Source organism: Strix aluco, chromosome 1 (genome assembly GCF_031877795.1).
Source record: "Strix aluco isolate bStrAlu1 chromosome 1, bStrAlu1.hap1, whole genome shotgun sequence".
Taxonomy (NCBI): Eukaryota; Metazoa; Chordata; class Aves; order Strigiformes; family Strigidae; genus Strix; species Strix aluco.
Genome location: NC_133931.1, coordinates 57948916 through 57968391, shown reverse-complemented (window position 1 = coordinate 57968391; position 19476 = coordinate 57948916).

Below are 19476 nucleotides of genomic sequence, written 5' to 3'. Positions count from 1 at the left end.
GGTTTTATTTAGTGTGTGTCTGAGTTACATCCTACACATTAGCTTGTTACAGCTAATATAAGAACAGGGGAAGCCAATCTCATTTGAAGCATCTCGGCATTAGAGCAAATCAACAGTTTAAGTGTCTCAGCTTCTGATTTTAGAGCCTGTGAATGAGCTTACAGCTTGGATTAATGTATACAGTAGCTTCAGTGGAGGTATTTAGCGTTATTCCTACAGGCAGGGGAGCAGCAACTTCTGTTTACTGAGCAGGTACAAGGGCAGCTTTTCCTTTTTATGTATGCCTATATGGGCACAAATACAGTATTTTTTGGCTCTGAAGCCAGGTTCTGTTTCTCAGAGCTGTCCAATCACTATCACAGAGGGAAAACAGAGCCAGGAGCCTCAGAACCTGGCTGTCAAGCAACAGCCTGACCTAGAGCCAGCACCTGCACCACAAAACCCCCTCACAGCGCATCAGGGAAAGACTCTGGAGGCCCTTGCCACCAGCACTCAGGTTACCCCCAGGGTCAGGAACAGGCAGCTACCTGGATTGTTTTTCCTGCACCAGCCTGTTTAGGGAGGGAAGAGCTGCTCACAGTATTTCTTTACTCTCCAGGCTTCTCTAGCAGGCAGGCTGACACCTGCTAGGTGTCTTCAGTCTTGCACTTTGGGGCCCTTATCAGCTGTTAAAAACCAATCAACCAACCTTTTAGTCCAGGGCAAATTGTTTTGTTGGATGCCATCTCCTTTCCCACCTGGTTCAGTAAATAGCTCCTTTGTTCAGAGCAAAGCTTAGACCAACAAACTTCTCCCTGGGAAAGGAGCCCAGACTTTTATCTCTTCCTCCTCAGGCTACTTAGAGCTTGCAGGTGTGTGGGGACCCATCTCATATGTTAACCCTTTCTTTTCCTGTTTTCTACAACATAGAGTTTTGTTACAGTTCTGCAATTTGTCTCTGATAATATGTCACAGAGAGCAGGAAATGGGGAACAGTAAATAGTTCTCTGAGCACCGGACTCCAAACAGCCTTTTTTCCCCTGGATTTATATCTTGTGGCTGATTTTCACAGAATCACAGAGTCATGAAGGTTGGAAAAGACCTTGTAGATCATCCAGTCCAACCACTAACCTGACAGTTCTCAACTACACCATATCCCTCAGCGCTATGTCAATCTGACTCTTAAACACCTCCAGGGATGGGGACTCCACCACTGTCCTGGCCAACGCCTAACAACCTGTTCTGTAAAGAAATACTTCCTAATATCCAGTCTAAACCTTTCCTGGTGCAACTTGAGGCCATTCCCTCTTGTCCTATCACTCCCCATCTCCATGATTTTGGGCCACAACTGAAGTTATTTATGCAAAGTGACGCATTTGTAAGGAATTCTTACAAATTTGTAAGGAATTCTTACCAAGTGTTTCTCTACTGTCAAAAACCTTGTGTATATACTGCAGCTTTTCATGCTGTGGAAGGAAAAAATAGGGGAGAAGGAGAACACATTTTTGTCACGTGATCTGTCTCTTCCTACCTCTGCCTGTGGAAGAGAAGGGAGAGTGCTTCTTACAAACCATATGGAAACTGCAGTAACTTTAAGGATTTTTCCAAACAGGCTGGGGCTCCAATGTCTGGAGGAGGTGGAAATTTTGGTCTTGCAGAAGCTTAGCTTTCCTCTGGTCATGTGCCTCTTCTCAGAGGTCTCTGCAGAGACATCCAACCAGTGCAGCCACTGCCAAGCAGTCCCCAAGGTGACATTCCCGGTGCAAGGCCTGCCACAGCTCTAAGGCAGGGACAGCCTCTTTTGCAAGGACATGCTCCTCCAGCAGCATTAGTGCTTCAACTTGTGTGGCAGTTGTCATAACTTATACAAATGTAGCTGTTGGCTTAAGAGTAACAGGAAAAACATGTCCTTCTGAAGTCTGTCCTGATCTGTGAGGGGAGGAGGGTATTACCTGCAGTTTCACAAGCTGCACTAATTCTCCCTTTTTTTCTGAGCAAGTACCAGTAAAGCCATCAGATGAATAAAATCACTGGCCTAGAAGCTGGGCAGCTCAGCAAAGAAGTGTCTTTGAACAACAGCAAGACAGTATACAGATGACGTGTGCAGAACCTGCTGAGGAAGGGTATAAAACAGTAACATGAACCAAATCTGGCAGGTCAAGGCAAAAAATGAGATCTCATTAAAAACGGGGGTGGCAAGATAACATTCAGTATAAGGACACTAGCTGTAAGAGACAGAATCATCCCACCCTTTTACAGGGAAGGAAAACAAACGGTAGGTTGAGGTGAGGAGGCCAGAATACTTAACAGTGTTTTGCTTCAGTCATCACCGAAAACATTAATCATGCAGGGGACAAAGTACGTGGCTGATGTTGAAGGGAGTGAACACTAGATGTGGAGTTAAATAAGCAACTGTGTTAATCCCTCCTACTAAATTACTGGTTTACTGCCCCTTTGCTGAGGTGCAGTGACTGACTTGATAACATGTTAACTTGTCTACTGCACTTCAAGTTAAACAAGTTTGCTTAAGTCACTCCTCACAGGACTCATATCGCTATGAAAAAAAAACCAAACAACTCTACACATGACATGTTTAAAAGGGAGGAGAAGGCACTTGAAGTAGTTTTGCATGCAAATTCACATTGGTGAGAGTGCAGTATCAGGCCAGGTTTTCCTTACCACCCTTCAAGAAAAAAGTTGGCAAATTGGAACAAACCCAGAGGAAAGCAGGAATGATCAGAGATCTGGAAAACAGGGTGTATGGGCTGTGAAGTTTGGGAAATAGGAAGATTGGGTGGAGATGTGAATCACGGGCTTCAATGATTTTAGAGAACTCTGTGAAGAGGAATGGAATATAATGTTCTTCATGCCTACAGGGGCTTAACCTATAGGAAATGAGAATTGAGTTGTCCATTAAGAAACATTTCAACTCTAAGGTGACTGTTAGATGCTGGGATCAGTTGCCTACTGACAATTACACCCAGACATTGCTTGGGCCAGTGTTCAAATGACACAAAGGACAAATCAGGACACCAAGGATCAATTTGGACTTTTCTTCTATTTCTCAAAGCTCTAGCAAATTACGTGAGTGAGATTAATGCAGAATAAAGTGTTTCTGTACCTTGCCTCCCTTGACCTAAGAGGGGAGTGCAAGAAGTGAACAGATGTATTTACAGCAGTGTTAGCAACAAAGCTAACAGATTACAAGGCTTGGCTTAGATTTGCGAAAGCTAACCCTCTGTTCAGTCTTTCTGCTCTTTCCTGTTTTTGGCTAAGTCTGATCCTGATTTCTGTTAAAACCACTCTTGTGACCACCCCTAAGTAAATTGAATTATTTCTTATCCCTTCCATAGAGACCCAACTTTCTATTCTTCACTGTGTCCTCAAAATAATGATATTTGTTTCTAAACTGCTTTTACTATTCAGCAGATTTCTATCTCCACTGCCTCTGGTCTTGCTTTATTTCTGTCAGGCTGTTCATGTTATAGATTTGGTTGTTCGTTCTTAATATTTATGTTAACCGCTACTGCACCATCACTGAGAGTTTTTAAGAGCAAATTAGGCAGGCATCTGTCACAGAAGGTTTAGATACAGCTGGTTATTTTGAGGCAAGACTGTGGAGTAAAAGATCTCATGAGGTTACTTTTTATCATTTTCTATCTTTTTCAGAACCTTTGTTAATGAAACTGCGTTTGCCTAACAGCTTTACAGGAGCTACCGAGTGTTTTTATATGCTGTACAGGAAGGGATGAGGCTCCGCCTAAAGGTGATCTCGCTGCTCTGCAAGGCTATGCAGAAGAAGCTGGGAACATTTTTTGGTAGTAATTAAAATCCTCTGTAATTGGCTGGAAATGGTTCTGCGTCTGGCAAAGATTCCGATGTTGAAAGCCCTGTTTGAACAAAAGACTAACCCTTCACTGCAGTGAACCATCTGGCCCAGAAAAATGTTCTCTGAGATTTCATGGGTATTTTGTTTTATTTTGTTCTTTTTGGTTTTCTGTGATTTTAACAATACAGTGTTGATGGATGAGCACATACTCTATCCATAGGAAAGAATGCCCTTCCAGGAGCATTTCAGTTGTGGAAATTCTTTGAACTTAAATTTAAATTTAGATGTTTTATAGTTAAACAGGTTTTCAAAATCAAAAGGTCAGGCTTTGCCCTCATTTACTCCCTTTGCAATACTGCATGTATGAATGAATTGCAGATATCTGTGGGCAGCATTTAGCTGAAAGCTGACTTACTGAGAGCTACTTTGTGACAGCAGTAATGAAAAGCAGAAATGTTGCCCATGAAATTCATTATTGAAGATACTGTACTGGAAAATTAATATTTGCTTATTCTGATCATGCCAAGAATAATCTGAAATATTTTATTTTACATTTCAAAAGTTGCAACTTCAAAAAAGTATAAGCTTCAAATAAAACTAAATCACTGTTAATTTTTGTTTGTTTGTTTCTAACACCTTTACAGTTTATTATTGTTTAGTGATACTCCCTACAGGAAGAAAAGAAAATATTATTCAGAAAGAAATATGACTTTTTATTTTATAAGCATTTAAATTTTATTTTCTGAGGCTTTTCACCACAAAATGAGAGGCTATCAAGTGCGGAATTGTCCCATAGCTGCACAGTGATTTACGATTTTTATAGCAGATCTCGAAGAGCTTCAGACTCCAGAACTACTGACCCCTAGACTGAGCTGTGAGTTCATGCTTCTTTGGTAGCTGCACTACTTAATTAAAAAAGTAGGCTTTTAAACTCTTCTTGGACAAGGAGTATCTCTAGTTTATGTCTTATATGGCATGCTTTCAAAGCTTAATTAAAAATAACAATTATCTTATTTTGGTTTTGTCCAAAACATAAAGACTAAGGCAATAATAGTCAGACAGCTTAATGGGTGACCTTCCTGAAGGTCTCACTGCATTTGAATCAATGTGTTTCAGCCTGTGATGTGTTGACCTCTGAGCTTGATCAGTCATTTTTAACGGATGCACAAGCAGGAACTAGATTCATAGATGCTACACAGTAATCCAAGTGCACATGAAATTTCCAGAGCAGCTCTACTAGGATATTTTTAGGGACCACAGATTGAAACAGACTGAGAAGAATACTGCTATGACTTACTGCTTTTAGATTCTGCTCAGGTACTTTCACTCTCTGGATAAAAAGGCTCTTGGTAAGCTGCAGGGGCTCTCAAAGTCAAGTGACTGTCAGACCTAGTTTGGAGTCCAAGCCTGGTTTAGGAGCTAAATGCCTTCTGACCAGAGCTGTACCTACCCCTGCAAAATATCCACAGTCAGCCTTCGTACTCTAACAGGTCTTATTTTACACTGTGACTATTTTCATAGGTGTGTAGCTGTCTTTTATAATCCCTTAGGATACGAGTAGTTGTTAGCCATTGGTTTGGTCTGTGGTGCACCCCAACACCCACTGGTTTCCCTCAGGCCTACCTTTAGGTGGGTCAGGCTGCAGAAGGAGGGGAATGGGTTTATGCTGTAAGGTTGATAGTTCCCAGATCTGAACCACTGAGTCTCACTATTCACCCCTTGCTTTCTACCACCACGCAGCTGCTGCTTCCTGCCCCTGGTCATCTCAGGTCCAAAGTCCTTGTCCTCTCCCACCTCATGAACTCAGATTTCAGTTTGTGCCTCGCCCACTGGCCCCAGCCCCTGTAGCTGTCTCCTGGCGTGTCCACCCCTCAGCTTTGGCTTTGCTGATTTTGACTCTGACCGTTGGGTAATATGCCTGACAAACCCAATTAGTGTGGGTCACAACATTTCAGAGCATGAAGTTACTATACCCTTTCACTTACAGTGAGGCTGGAGCTGGTGAACATTGATAATAAGTCTGGATGATTCTTGAGAAATCATACCGTTTATCACTTTGCTCCAACCAGGTATATTTTACTGGTGGTCTACCATCCAAGTAGCACCTGGCTCAGTCTTGCTGAAATGAAACATGTTGTGGAACATGTTGAGGAGGATATGGGGCCTGCCAGCCTTATCTCACGGTCACATTTGAGCCATTTTCTTTCTGACAGATACGAGGGGCATATTACTTCTACTGCAGACCTGATAAGAGAGCTCATAAACACACCCAGAACTGGAATATCCACTGCCACATTCACCCATGTTCCCGTGACGAATGACTGAGAATGACTCTGTTCCTGTGACACCTTATTGCAGAGAAACTTTGGAGCCAAAGAGCAGGCGTGGGTCTGTATGTCAGTCATTCTGCTGGCTTCCACGAGGTTCAAAAAACGCAGTTACAGCTATGTTCATGCAGCAGAGATCATAGGTTTCTTCCACATGAGTCACCAAGGTTAAATACTTTATCATTGTTTTGTCACCTTTGGACATGCATGTTGTACAAATGAATCTCTTCTGAAATGCCACTGAACTCCTGTAAAGTTATACCAAAACTTCATTTTGTCTGTAAAATAACATATGCTGAGAAAATGATAACTACTGCTTGGGTCTTCTGCAAATCTGAAATTAGGAAGTGGTTTCTTTGGAGTTGGAGTCAGTAAAATCTTCTGGATGCTTTGGGAAGGTACCCCAAACCATTCTGTGTTCCTCAATTGTACATGTGCCTATTTTTGGTGTGACTAAACCCAAAGTAATTCCCTGGAATCTGAAGACCTATTTATTACAGATCATCTTATGTTGATCATGAATTGTGATGGTCTCAGGAAGACACATTCACTTAGAAGGAGACTATTTCACCCTAGGCAAAGGATAGCTCTCTGATGGAAAAAAACCCACTCTTGATTCCACTGGTAGAGGGATGAACATTGCTGGAGGAAATGGAAAGAAGAGCTGTAACTTTTCTGTGTGGTATCATTGCCTAGTGAAGAGTTGCCAGAGAAGTTATATTTTCAGTTATTTCACTAGGTTAGGAGCCTGATAAACAATTAGGTATTTGCAGTGAGAGCAAATGGCTGAAGTGCTTTTACATCCCACTGGTGCAGAGTCACTGGACTCACAGATGGTATTGCACATGCCACTCCTTCCCACAGAAATAATGGACTTCACATCCCCTAAACAAGTGGTCAACTGTCCCTCTACCTTCCCTCTGCAACGCTGACTGAATACTGATTTATCAGATGGCTGCTAAGCTTCTGTACTCTTGCTTATAGGTGGTTACTCTAAAAAGATTTGTCCACCTGTTAGAACAGATCCAATAATCTGGTTGTCCATAGCTTTTCTTGTCTCCGTGGAGTCATTCCTTTTTCTCCCCCAGGTAGACATATACACATATAACACTGCATGTGATGGCATTAGATTCCTATAATCAGCTTGATGTCCATATAGTTGGAGAGAGTTGAGCAATCACATGAAATGTTATCAATCTTTTATTAAAACAGACTTAGACTCCTTTCTATGGCCAAACCCAGATAATGTTATTGGCCCCTCTGAATACCACAGAAATCTTATATCTTTGAGGCTGAAGAAATCTAGTTATTTTTATAACTTGCATGACATACATACACAGATGTAGCCTCTTAATTTCATGGTGGTTTGTTGTAATTATGCAAGGAAATCTCCCACATGGTCAATGGGGGTAGTTCTTGGGGAAGGTGAGAAATGTGAATGGATTGTTCTTGCAATAATTAATTATCTGTTCATCTGATGGATTTTCCTTTCAGGCCCAGCTGAGTGGGTTAGCAAAACAAAGACAGATGGCAGCAGATTATTTCAAACACTTCTTTGTTAGTGGGTAATCAGCACAGATTTCACCCCCCTGCCCCCTTCACTTAGGGCTCAGTCAAAGCCCATTAAGTAAATGGAAAGACTCCTATTGATTTTGATGGGCACTCAGCCAAGGTCTCTGTCTCAACAACTTTCTCAGCTAAACTTTGGCCTATTCATAGTTTTTTAATGTTTTGAGTTTGGGGTTTTTTTGTTTGTTTTTAAAGAAACAAGAAAACAATGCTGATATAGTCACTCTTGGGGACTATTGGGGGACAGAACAAACTGTACTTTTATATGGACAGTATACTGCCATAAGCATATCCAAGGTGAAAGATCAGCCTGTTTTAACTCTGAGTTTTATGCCAATTAAGTTCAATTTTTACCAAAAGCGTAGGGCTGAGGGATCTGGCTGAAATGTGTGCTCTAGCTGACTTCTGAGCTGCATCCCCTGGAAGAGGTAGATGAGCAAGCTGTGTTTGGGCTGAGCGCCCTGTGTTTGGGGAGCTTGGATCTGCTCAGAGTGGATTCTCAAAGGCTCCTGGCTGCAGGCATCTTGCGAAGGCTTTGGCCACCCCTGCTGAGATCTGCCAGATACTGCCTACTTTCTTCCGCTTTGAGACACACTTTATTAGGCCAATCTGTCATGTTGGTCTAAAACTTGTTGCTGTCGCTGGGAAAACCTTGTAGACTGGTCATGATTCATGTTATTTCCACTGATCTAACTGAAGCACCTTACCCTGTTTCCACATATTAACTATATTCATATCTAATTGGCTTTTCAGCATAGCACATTCCTTTCTGTGATGCTGGCTCCTCCCTATCAGTGTCAAACGTCCATTTTGCTTCTTACAGTGGTTACATATAGATCCATGAACCCTTAGAATTAATCCTTTCTGTCTTAGATTATGTGTTTAGTCTTTCCGTCCTAACATACATCTTAAAAGTGCAGAAGCATTAAGTATGCAGTGCCTATGTGTTGCTTGACAGAGGCCGCTCAAGCATTAACCAGAGATGAACGCACAGAAACTAATTCCTCTCACAGAGCTCAAGGAGAGCCATAGGGTGAGGTTTTAAAGTGCTGGTCTTGTGCTTCTGTATTCCAGCACATCGGCAATGCCAGAGGTGCAGAGCGAGTCAGTCTTTTGCCCTGTCCGGCTGACTGGGACGGATGGAGGAACTCCAGTATGGCCAGTGTGCATCCAGCAGGCACCACGGGCACGAATGGATGTGAGTGTGTGGGCACAGAAACCCATCCCAATGTAGGACTGCCCTCTATTGGCAAGTCAGGCCCGCTGAGCTAGCCTCTAGGAAAGGGGTTTTTTTGCTTTTTGTATATATGGGCAGGACTCAGGTCAGGGTAAATTACAGCTCCACAAGCCCTGAGCTGCAAGGCGGTGCAGGATGTCAAGACAGCCGGGTGCAGCCCCAGGCAGCAACTGTCTACTAGTCACACCAGAGCCATTTCAGGACAAGAGCAGAAAGGGATCAAATGTTGCTAGACCAATAACTGCATCAGGTTTTGTTAGACTGTTTCTGTACAACCCTGAGAAGGAAATAAACAGATACTTAAGGGTCTCATGTATGCACCCCCCTCATTTCTTCATACAGCTCTAAGCAGACATAAACAAACACAGCTATCAGGATTTGCAGAAAATATTCTGCTTTTGGAGGGCCTTAAGCCATCATATGTACTTGCCACCTAGTACACCAGCACATGAGCTGGCTGTTTGCTTTAAAAAGGGATTGAATGCAGGTGTTTTGTCATAGCATCTCAGGTGTGCACAGGTGATGGCATCTGAAATGCATGAGGCAGAGCAGACTGAATAATCAGTCTGAAAACAGGCCAGTTTAAAACTTCCAGACTGAACATGTCTTTCAGAGCCAGCCGCTCCATCAGGCATTCTTGATCTGGACACTGGTCAGAGATCTGCTGTGTCACACCGTGCTGTTTGCCCTCTGGCTTTGGCAGCTCAGTTCACTACTGAACAGAACCAGGGTGAACAGAAATTTGCCCACCTCTGAAATTAAAATCCAGAAGTGTTTGTAACTGTCAAAAGGCAGGTCTCTCAAATATAATGTGTAGTATCTGTGCAGATTTTCCAATGTTTAAAGATTCAGCAGGGTTGCTGCATAGTTATGTTTGGTTTTAATGATCTGCTTTTTAACTTCTCTACCTCAAAGACCTTTGATACAGATAAAGAGCCAGAAAAAAATTGCCAAGAACTGATGTTTTCTAGGAAACAGAGACAGCAGTCCAAACTGAATGTGGGTAGAAGGTTTCTGCTTATTAAATTGACTTAAATATTTTCTATCCATTATTTTCTAATTATCAATATGTGATATGAACACCAACCAGTTCTGATTTTAAGGATTTAAAATGAATATACTTGGCTGTCAGCAGGTGGCTCTGTGTTAAGAGTGAGCTCTGTTCTTGATGTAAGCAAAGAACGGGAACTCTTTCAAATAATCTATTTTATTTTTTCAGCCAACAGAAAGGTAATAAAGGCCCATGATTTGTCAGTAGGAAAGATATTTGTCAGAGGAAAGATACGTAAATTCAAATCTCTTGCTTGAAGGGAACTGTGGCAATGCTGACATTAAGCTGCTGGAGTCATTTTAGTCATTTGATCTAGTCATTTTAAGAGTGTTCGTGTCAGTTCTGCTAGATATGCAACCAGGTTTTCAGGTATTGCATCAAACATTTTATTTCTGTTTAAGGGTTTGGGTTTTTGTTTTCTTTTTAAAATCCCTGCTTATATAGAGAACATTTTTGAGGTATGATGTCACTGAGTGTCAACAGTGTTAGTGGAAGCGCTGAAACTTAAGATCTATTTTACTGCAGTAAATGGGAGTTTTTCCATTTCTTTCAATGGGAGTAGGACTGGCTCCTCAGTGCCTCATAGTATCAGGCTGACGGTTGCCGCAGTGGCTTTCTGGCAGGGCTGCAGATCAGATGGTGTCTGAAGCTAATCCAGCTGCAGCAATAGCTTCATGAATATATAACAATATATCCTTGTCTGAAGTTGTTTGTGTAGCTATCAAAAGGACGTTCATGACCTACTGCAGGAAGCTTTGCAGCTATTGAAGGTAAAGGGCAACTCGGGGATCCCCTGCACCCTGAGCTGTGCTCATGAATGTTGTTTCTGAGTTTGGCGTTTTTCAGTCTTTCTTTGGAAACTGAAATTGTGTGCCACTCTGCGCATGTGTCTTGTCCAAAGGAAATTGCAATTTAATTAGATAAACAATATAACACATACTGGATTAACAAGAGGAATGTGCTTTCCCATTATTTCAGTTATCCTCTTTCTTATTTAAACGGTGGGCAGCAGCTGTCTTTCGTAAGCAGGTGAGAGGATCCTGTGTAAAAGTATATTTAAGAGCCTTTTATGAACATATGAAAACAGTGAATTCGAGTTAAGTTTTGAGAAAGAAAACTGTTTTATACTGGATGACTAGGCCATGGAGAGAGTACTGTGTGTAAGGAGGGGGCAAAAAAGGAACAATATGGTAGCCACAACTAAATATTCCTGGCCGTTTCCATAGTTCAGCATATAGGTTGAATTAAATGGACTTATAGCACTTATGTGTTGCTGTAGAGACAGACAAAGCAACACACACGCACACACTCACATGGGTGAATAAGTGGCTAGTTTTTTTTATTACTAAAAGCATGCATTTTCATATATTTCAGGTGCCAGAGTGTCACAATATAATTGGTCAAAAAGTTGTTTTTAACATTCTCATTGGATAACCTTTATCAGTTTTCTCCCTGCTTACTTCATCCTGCTGTGCAGTCTGCAGCTCCTTGAAAGTTATTTGCTTGAAGCAAAGCTTCCCTATCTCAAGGGTACACCGGAATCTTGTCAAGGTCAAACTCCTCTTCAATCAGGTTGTTGGCAGACCAGCTGCCTTCCCCGACACTTATGCTTAGATATTTTGATCTTTTAATGAGATTTAGAAAGAAATGACATCCTTTTCTGAAATTCAGTTCTGACACATATTCCAGTCATATCAACCCTGTTCTGTGACATTCTGCCTGGCACTGAATTATTCCTCTGTAATTAGAGTTTTATTTTCAGTTTTTTGAGGAGCAGAAGATTTTTGTTTGTTTTTAGTATTGTACTTCACTTAAGGTATTGGTTTACCTAAGGTAAACTTTAAGGGAACAAAGAAGTAAATCAGGTTCCTGAGTTTCCCTGCATACTACCCTTTCAATACAGCCTTGCAATGGCAGAGAGCTACTGCTCATCACTTTACTGCCACACTGTGTTGCAAAGAAGAGTTTTCCAGTGTTTTGGTTACAGAGTGGTTCTACCTAGCACATGGTGTTCAGTTTGCTCTTTTTAAGCTTTAAAACAATGAAAATCAGTTTAGGTCTCCAGGAGTCCCAGGGGACAGTTGTTTACTGCTAACATCTGTATGCTGATGGTGCTTATTTTCTTTTTTCCTTTGTGTCTTGGAAAAGATGTTGTCAAAGGCTCCTGTAACAGCTTCTGAGGAGGGACTGCAGAATCACGGAATTGCTGAGGTTGGAAGGCAGCTCTGGGGATTGCTTAGTCCAACTCACCTGCTCAAAGCAGAATCAACTAGAGCAGGTTGCTCAGGGGCATATCCAGTAGGGTTTTGAATATCTCCAAGGATGAAGATACCATAGCCTCTCAGGGCAACCTGTGTCAGTGGTCAGTCACGCTTCAAATAAAAAGCAATCAAACTTTTTCTTATGTTTAAATAAAATTCTTGTAATTCAATTTGTGCCCATTGCCTCTTGTTCTGTTGCTGGACACCACTGAAGAGAGCCTGGCTCTGTCTTCTTTACTCCCTCCTGCCAGGTATTGATGTACTTTGATAAGATCCTCCTGAGCCTTCTCTGCTCAAGGCTAAATAATCCCAGCTCTCTTAGCCTCTCCTCCTATGTCAGATGCTCCAAGCCCTTAATCATCTTAGTGGCCCTTTGCTGGATTTGCTCCAGTAGGTTCATCTCTCTCTTGCACTGGGGATCTCAGAACTGGATGCAACGCTCCAGATGTGGCCTCACTGGGGCTGAGCAGAGGGGAAGGACCACTTCCTTCACGGCTCCCATGGCAGCCCAGGTTGCTTCTTTATGACAAGGATATATTGCTGGCTCATGGTCAACTTGTTCTCCAAGACCCCCAGGTCTTTTTTGTAAAGCTGCTTTCCAGCCAGTCAGCTCCTAAAAGTGTATAGTACTGGTGCATGGGGCTGTTCTGCCCCAGACGTAGGACTTGGCATTTCCTTTCATTGAACTTCATAAAGTTCCTGTTTGCCCATTTCTTCAATATGTTAAGGCCCCTCTGAATGGCAGCACAACTATCTGGCATATCAACCACTCCTTCCAGTTTTGTATCATCTCCAAACTTGCTGAAGGTACACTCTGTCCCATTGTCATTAATAAAGAGGTTAATCAGTATTGGACACAGTATCAACCCTTGGGATAGTCCACTAGTGACTGGTTTCCACTGGACTTTGTGCCACTGATCACAACCCTCTGGGCCCAGCCATTCAGCCAATTTCCAACCCACTTCATTGCCCACTTACCTGGCCTGTACCTTATCAGTTTGTCTATGGGGATGTTACGGGAGGCTGTTGAAAGCCTAACTGAAGTCACGATAAACAGCTGCTCTCCCCATATCACCAAGCCAGTGAAGGAAAGCTGCTACAAGTATACTTGAAATTGCTAATGTACAGGGACCTGTAAAATAAGACATTTAGTTTTAACGTTGACCTCATCGCCCTCTACAACTACCTGAAAGGAGGTTGCAGAGAGCTGGGGATGAGTCTCTTTAACCAAGTAACAAGCGATAGGACAAGAGGGAATGGCCTCAAATTGCGCCAGGGAAGGTTTAGACTGGATATTAGGAAGCATTTCTTTACAGAACGGGTTGTTAGGCGTTGGAATAGGCTGCCCAGGGAGGTGGTGGAGTCCCCATCCCTGGAGGTGTTTAAGAGTAGAGTCGACATAGCGCTGAGGGATATGGTGTAGTTGGGAACTGTCAGTGTTAGGTTAATGGTTGGACTGGATGATCTTCAAGGTCTTTTCCAACCTAGATGATTCTGTGATTCTGTAACGTTAGACATCACTTACGTTTTACTAGCTTTTATTTTTTCCTGTATTTTACTGTAATGTATATAATTTCATTTATACTTTTTCCCAACTACCCTCTGTAGTCGTTACCCAGTTACCCACTTATAAGATGTTTTAAAACCTTTAACTCCTTGTGTAGTAAAGATAAGACAGACCTTGGACAGTCTGAAAAAAAACCTCCCTGAGTACATCCCTAATAGCAGGAACCTAAAGAAAACAAATGCCTAAGAAGACACCAGTGTCAAGATAAGTGACTGAAAGCTGGAACAAAAGCTGAAGGATGGATGAAATAACTCTGTGACCATATATGGACACTAGAAACCTAATGTTCACTAACAGACAGTGTGAGAAAGGTTATGTGGACCCCTAAGGAGGGGAGAAGACCCTCACTCTATTTTCTCTATTTTTACTACGCATGCTCAGACTATGTAAATGAATTCTAAGAACTCATTAGCATAAGACTGCCTTTTCTAAGAAATCTAATGCATATGTATGCTTTTTGTGTATATTAGTCAGAGAGTTTTGTTAGTAAGCGTGGCACTTGTGGTGAAACGATCCCCAGTGCTGCCCAGCGCTGCAAAAAAGAATACCTGCTTAACAGTTATACTCAATTCTGACTGTTGAGTGAAGCTCTTTGTTTCACCAGCCATCACACTATAGAAGGGCAGTTATAGAAGGTCAGTGTTTTGCTGATCAGGGATATCAATTAAACTCAGACACCAGAGTGAAAAGAGCAGGCATATTTTACTAGAAATAACAAAATAATATAACAGAATAATACAGAAAACATACAGTAAGAAAAGACAGAATAGTGCACTTAAACAAATAGGAAAATACAGGGTAATGCATCAAATCATTACTACATGAGAGAGAGAATAGTGATTAAGAAAGATCCATCACCACTTGCATACTTTACCATCATCCAGATCTGCAGTCGCTGGGGAGCCCCGGTTACAGCGAGGATTTGGAGAGCCTGTCCCGGCAAGTGGGAAATCCTATGCGGTGCGTCCACCCATAGGTGAGGCATCCAAAGTCGCTGTGAGCGGGTCCAGCCTAATATGCTAAAAATCAGCAAACCAGAATAGCTGGCACCTTTGTTTTAAGCAGAAATATCTGGTTTAAATTTCCCATTAGGTTGCCCCCAGAGCCTGGCCAGGGCTCAAGGAAGAAACTAAGGGAATTTCTCTGCTTATCTGATCGGATTATGCGCAAGGTCTCACATCAGGCCTCGAGGACAGGCACCTGCCTCCATGACTCTGTTACTCTATTCATATACAAAGGAAGGGAAAGACACATTCATCACATCAGGTCTTGGAGACAGACACTTGCCTCCATGACTCTGTTACTCTATTCATATACAAAGGAAGGGAAAGATACATTCATCATAGCTCCATCCTCCACGCATATTTCACTAGGGGTTACATACTGAGTTAACAGTTTCGGTTCAGGGCCTGTTGCTCCGGCTTCAACACTTCCACCTTTTACATCAGACTAGGTGGTTTGTTATAACTTAGTATAATACCTGTTAGCACAATGGTTATCAGTTATAAAATATACAGGATTCATCTATAGGTCAACTCTGGCTTGGGCCTATTGTCCAAGCCTTAGCACTTCAGTCAGTTAAGCATGATTTTCCTTTCATAAATCCATCCTGACTATTCCCAGTCACCTTCTTGTCCTTAATGTGTTTTGAAATGGTTTCCACGATTATTCGCTCCATCACCTTCCCAGGTGAGGCTGACTGGCATGTTGTTCCCTCCTTGAAGACAGGAGTGACATTTGCCTTCTTACAGTGCTCAGAAACATCCCCAGATCACTGCAACATTTCAAAAAGACAACCAAAAGTGGCATCACAACGACATCAGACAGTTCCCACTGGACTTATAGGTGCACTCCATCAGCTGCCATGGACTTGGAAGTGTCTGGTTCAAGGGAGAGCTTCACCTTTAAAGCAGCTCCTATGGGAAGAAGCCTCACTGAGGCTTTTTCCAGGTCTTTCTTCAAAACAAATCTTACCAGCTTGTCTTGGATGTGGCAGGCTAAACTTCTGGGGTAAGGGAGGGTGCCCAGGGCCCTGATAGTGAATTTGAGAGGCTGGCTATTACAATAAACTGTTTGATGTGCAGGAGGAGCAAATAGGAAGTGAAATTCATTGGAGCCATAACAATGATGAAACTCTGGGTTTTGCACTTCTGTCACTGGGGAGAGGAAGGCAGGAACTATGCAGAATTTACAGGTATTACTGAAATTCTACTCTTCTATGGCTACTATGAGTCACTTTTTGTATTTATTTCATCTGAGCATCCTTTTTGCATATGAAGTTTGACTATGCTGCCTCCTGAGTGAATTTACTACTTCTCAGCCTCTTCTTCAGGAACTGGAGAACTGAGAACAGAAATAGCTTGATTAAAGCCCACGCACCCACAGAACTTGCTTAAACTGAGAGGTGCATACAATGTGAAAGTTATTTATAGATAGAATAACACAGACTTTCTTTCTTTCTTTCTTTCTTTCTTTCTTTCTTTCTTTCTTTCTTTCTTTCTTTCTTTCTTTCTTTCTTTCTCTTTCTTTCTTTCTTTCTTTCTTTCTTTCTTTCTTTCTTTCTTTCTTTCTTTCTTTCTTTCTTTCTCTCTCCCTCCCTTCCTTCCTTCCTTCCTTCCTTCCTTCCTTCCTTCCTTCCTTCCTTCCTTCCTTCCTTCCTTCCTTCCTTCCTTCCTTCCTGTTATTATTATAATATTGATAATATGTATTTGTACCTAAAAAGGACAACTTCACCATACTTGAGAATTTTTCTAATTTGCACACTGGTCTACTGATTTCTGTGATCATTGATTTTTAGCATTCATTAAAAAATAATGAGAAACTCTTTAAAACTACACTTGTATATAGTACAGTACAAAACCAGTACTAGTTTCCACAGGACAAAGAATAACATTGCAAAAGAAGCACAAAAATGCAACATGGACATTTCTGCATTTTAAAAATATATTTTCATGATGAAATCTCTGTGTGATGGAGAAAAGCCGAAATTCAACTGATACCAGTGGGTGGAAAGCATTCTTACACAATGCTTACACAAGGAATTAGTAAGGTGTTTGGTTTCTTGATCCAGAGTAGGTTATCAGATACATAATCCATCTTTGCCTTGACTTTATAAAACATCTAAAGGTAATTATTCTTAGCTTCCAATATAATAATTACAGAAGAAGGATGTCTTAGACAAAACTATGTATAAGAAAAGTCTATATGAATTATTAGAACGTCTATATGGATTATGATGACTTTAATTTCTTGTTTGTTTCTAGATGTACACTTAGGTTCAGATTTACTACAGACTAGCAAATCAGTGAGGGATATGCTGGTGTAAATAACTGGCCTTAATCTCTTTTAAAGTCAGGTTACATCTGTAAGACTAATTCCTCCTCCCACTGCTGTTTTATGTCTAAATGAAATAGTGCAGGGATACAGTGCATCTGAAAAAATTTCCAGTAAGTGATTTTCCTCTAAACTTTGGAAATGCAATATTAAAAACTGGTGAGCCCTTGTGCTTTGTATATATATTTCTACATTTGAAAAGTGAATGCAAAATACTAATATTCCATTAATGTAGCATGTCTTGTCCCTTTTACAAATAGTAAACATTTACACCAGGCGCAAGGCAGGAGAGAACCAGCATTGGATTTCTAAGTTTCTACATGTACCTATAAGAACAACTATATTCTACAGTAAATGAATCATTAAAATATTTGTTGTCTGAAATGTTAAGTGTGACTCTGAGGCATGCTGAGCACCTGAAGTAACACTTTAGAATCACCCAGTGTCTCCAGAAATCCTGACTACGTGTCACCTGGTGGATGTAAGTATTTGTACCACAGAAGACTGTTATTTCAGTACAAAGACAATTGATAATTTTGCTGAGTTACAGTGATAGTCACGCCACGCCCTGAGCTTCACAACATCACCAAGTTGTGTCCCCTTGTGCCAGTAGAGGCTTTGGCCCCTGTTTTCTTAAGTTGGGCTCACTGGCATCTTCTGGTGGTACTGCTCCACAAGATCAACATTAAACAACACTTAGCAAGAGAGAATATCTGTGTTTCACAGGAGAACAATGGGTTGCTTATTGCAATGGACAAACAAAAGTGATGGAATTCGGTTTTAGTTCCATGTTGTCTGACAGCCAGGGTAATAATGCTTGAATTCATTTCAAAATAGAATAAACCAGTAATTCCACCATGAATATATCCAATTCACAGTCTTATAAGTGACCATTAATGTCACAGTATTTTGAAGGACTGCTGCGTCACTGATACAGCAACAGTGCACTTTCATATATAGTTCTGCTTTTTCAAATAACCTTAAATTCAAATACCACCATTGCATATTAATGGCTAAAAGAAAAGCACTGTTAAAAGACACAGACCTTTCACACTTAAAGATGTTTCCAGCTTAATGTGATAAAGTTTATCTCTTCCCTACTGACCTCTTTAATACCTAACATGATCTTTCTGTGCAAAGAATGTGTCTGCGAGCCTTTTTACCTTAGCAAATATGTCCGAATAAATGTTCTTCTTTCCACTGATTAATACTTTGAATTTGATTGTGACAGGTGGCTGGAGATACAGACACTCAGAAATGTTAAGATAGTTTTTGTGAGTCTTTGCATAAGTAATTTGTAAATAAAAATATATTCTGGTCTCAATTTTAATCTATTTTATATATATGTATATATACATAAAATATTATTGGTCCACCATTCAATTAATACTGAAAATTAAGAATGCATGGAAGTATATGAATAATATTTTTTTCAAATAGTATTGGCACATATCCATTAGTGATGATTTTGACTTTAACTCCCAGGAGGAGGAAAACGCTCCTTTTGGAGCTGATTAATGTTCCATGCTGCAAACTGGGCATTGCTGAGCCCGAGGAGTCTTTGCTTCCCTGAGATCAGATAGAAAGTTCTGCCTATGAAACATGGTTTTGGCTATTTTTTTCCTCCTGCAAACAGGTGCAATTCCACTGATTTATCCAATTAATCCCAGTAAGTGTTGGCAAGAAGACTCAGACCTCAATTTTGAATCCGTTTGTTTCTGTGAATTTGGAAGCAATAGTTTTAATGGCTATATTATAAAAATCCTGAGTATTCACTAAAAGAATAAAGCTTTTATTAAAACTGAAAGTGAGTACCTAACTGAAGAAAGCATAGTGTATTAGGCTGTGGTATTAATGGAGCACGCAGTGGTAGTGTGCATAAAAGATTGCAGAGAATGAATGTATAAATGTTGTATATTAGGGTATGCACTGGTTTCAGGGTGATTGAACAGATTTCAGTAATTGTATAAAAGTGACTGCAGTTAAAGAGCCTTCTGAACATTAATTAATTCTCATACCATCTGTATGAGGTGGGTCTGTCTGTCTACCTTGTTACCAGGCTGCACTGCAGTACATTGTTTGTATACACAGATTTCATAGCAGTACACAAGAGAAATAGCACATGATCCTTTTTTGTAAGTAAAATAGTAACATTTAGTATGCCAAGATACAGAATTCTGCTTCTTTGTGTTGTGAAATAGATACTTTCCCATTCTGTGATGAGAAAGGACACACTTCAATCTCCAATCCATTTTACTCCAAACTTCACTGTATAAATACAATGGGCTGTAAAGTACAGAAGTACAAACCCACTATTGTAATG